Genomic DNA, 2,804 nt, shown 5'->3' on the forward strand with positions numbered 1-2,804 from the left:
GTTTGGTTCTGACAGGAACATCAGAACCACAGCTTCCTGACAGGAAACGGCTGCAGGTCAGAGGTAAAGGTCACTGCAGGAGCAGATAAACTCGTTCAGCTTCAGCTGACAGAAAAAATCTGCAGCTTAAATCTGCAGAGACAGAAAACCAGTTAAAAACCTGCAGCAGAACCAACAGAGTCCAGCATGAGGTCCTGCTGTGACCCGGTTCCTGTGGAGGCAGCCAGCACCAGTTCTGCTTCCTGCCCGACCTCCGGCCGACCCCGCCGACCCCGCAGGGTCATGTACCCGGTGTCCCAGAGCCGGAGGCCCCGCCACCGGGAGGCGCCGGACCGGGCCAGCCGCTGGCTGCTGCTGCTGTCGCTGCTGGTCGTCCTGCAGATCTGCAGCGAGGACACACACACCTGCTCAGGTGACTGACTGCACACACACACACACACGCACACACACAAACACCCCCCCCCCCCCCCCCCCCCCCCCCCCCACACACACACACACACACACCTTCACACTGCTGTCTGACAACCTGACAGAAAAACTACATTTCACATTTTCTTCTGCAGTATTTTGCAGCAGTTTTAGCTTCAGATGCTCATTTATTATCAGTAACTTTTATAATACACAAAGTTTTTAGTCCACATAGAAACATTAAGTCCACAAGATCCTGACAGACGGTTCAGGATCCGGGCAGGACCGCACACATCCAGAGATTTATGGGTAATAACTGAAACATGAAGATCAGGGAGGTTTTGGATGAATCATCTGTTTGATTCTTGTAACATGAGTTGATTTTCTGCCTCTGTTGTTGCAGAGCTGCAGAGTCAGTGTTCGGATCCGGAGACATGCTGTCCTCAGGAGGCTGACGGGAGTCTGGAAGAAACAAACAGATTCTCTGGACAGGAGAGCCGGAGGCGGCCGGCGGCGGACAGAACGCCGGAACATCAGCTGCAGTGTGTGGCGGCGTAACGGAGCAGGAAGAGCAGAAAACACAGAACTGTGATCTGAGTCTGAGCTGATTGTCTCTGCAGGATGTTGATGGTTGATTCAGTTCAGAGTCACGAACCTTAAAACAATGAAGGTCTCAGCTTATGATGATGATATTCTGATTTATCTTCACTGCAGCTTCATGGTTTACATTTCTGCAAAATTAAAGTGTTTAATAATATTTTTTACATCACATGTATGAACAGTGTTTATTTTAAATAAATAAATGTTTTTCCATTAATGGGTGGCAGATGTTTATTCTGATTCATAAATAAAATAATGAGCTCTTTGATTATTACTGACATTCACTACATTAATACGTCGGTATAAAAGTAGTGAATGTCTGCAGGAATTATTACCTTTAGAGCAAATTTATTCCACATTATTACCAGCTCATCAAATAACAAGAGGAAATAAATGAGAAATTCAAGAATTAAAATATCCTCAAAGATTTAGGAGAAGAAAAAACAGAAAATATTCCACATATTTATCTAACTTTGTTGTTTCATATGAAGCATGAAGCATATCATGTAATCAACAGTGTTAGATGATATTTAGTCCCAGTTTTCCCTGCATGTTCATAATAAACAAAATAGTAAAATAGAAAATGCCTCATTCATATTCATTCATATTCATTCATATTCATTCATCTTTCCTTATGAGGCAGTAAAATAACTTCATCATCAGCAGTAGAGCTGCTTCTATAAACGGATGACGGAGCCAAAAGTTGGTGATTCAACGCTCCATCAAAACCCAACGTGTCGCCTCGTCTCCTCGTCTCCTCGTCTCTTCGTCGCCTCGTCTCCTCGTCTCCTCGTCGCCTCGTCTCCTCGTCTCCTCGTCGCCTCGTCTCCTCGTCTCTTCGTCGCCTCGTCGCCTCGTCTCCTCGTCTCCTCGTCTCTTCGTCGCCTCGTCGCCTCGTCTCCTCGTCGCCTCGTCTCCTCGTCTCCTCGTCTCTTCGTCGCCTCGTCGCCTCGTCTCCTCGTCTCCTCGTCTCTTCGTCGCCTCGTCTCCTCGTCTCCTCGTCTCTTCGTCGCCTCGTCTCCTCGTCTCCTCGTCTCTTCGTCGCCTCGTCTCCTCGTCTCTTCGTCGCCTCGTCTCCTCGTCGCTTCGTCTCCACGTCTCCTCGTCTCCTCTGCACTGGGCCGTCCTCCAGCCTGCGTGTGTCGGTTTCTCAGGGCCTGTGATCCGGATCGGTGACTCAAACCGGAGGTAATCCCTGGTTCGGCCCACGCAGACCAACAAAACACACTGAGGTGATAAATCCTCAGAGAAAGCAGAGGAGACGCCTGAACACGTCTGGAATGTGGAGCTTGTGCAACATCAGCTGTCTGAACCAACAGCATGAAACCAAACAGCCGCCGTTCACAGCGACAAAACGGTTTAATCCAGACCGAAGCTCAGAATCCAGACCAGTTTTTCATCCATCCTGAGAAAATCACAGAGCAACACAGAAAGAAAACCAGCAGCATCCACACCACTGGTTTGATGTTTCCACAGCCTGATCTGGAAAAAGATCAAAAATTATAAACTCTGTTGGTTTTGCTTCTTTTCATTCACTTCAGAAGTTAAAACTTCAGTTTGGAAACAAAATCAAACTCAAGTCAGAAAACCAGTGGGCTGGTTACTGGTGCCTTCAATGAAAATGGTTTTCTTCACTTCCAGTAATCTGCTAACGCGCTAATAGAGCTCATTTTTATTTTAATGTTTTTGATAACTTTCACTATAATCAGCTTCCCATAAATTAATATTTAGTTAACTTTCTTGGCTGTTTTGTAAACTTTCAGTTAGAAAATTCATACGGAGAAATTCAAAGAATC

The 2,804-nt window shown here is 46.5% G+C and overlaps 1 long non-coding RNA gene across 1 annotated transcript; it reads right to left on the minus strand.

Moving 5' to 3' along the window:
• Positions 1-550: 550 nt before the first annotated feature.
• Positions 551-1,175, minus strand: LOC116729237 (uncharacterized). Its single transcript, XR_004341114.1, has 2 exons — positions 1,064-1,175; positions 551-945 (listed from the first exon to the last, which is right to left on the minus strand). It is a non-coding gene; the product is annotated as an uncharacterized LOC116729237 (long non-coding RNA).
• Positions 1,176-2,804: the final 1,629 nt, after the last annotated feature.

Source organism: Xiphophorus hellerii, chromosome 12 (genome assembly GCF_003331165.1).
Source record: "Xiphophorus hellerii strain 12219 chromosome 12, Xiphophorus_hellerii-4.1, whole genome shotgun sequence".
In the NCBI taxonomy this organism is placed as follows: domain Eukaryota; kingdom Metazoa; phylum Chordata; class Actinopteri; order Cyprinodontiformes; family Poeciliidae; genus Xiphophorus; species Xiphophorus hellerii.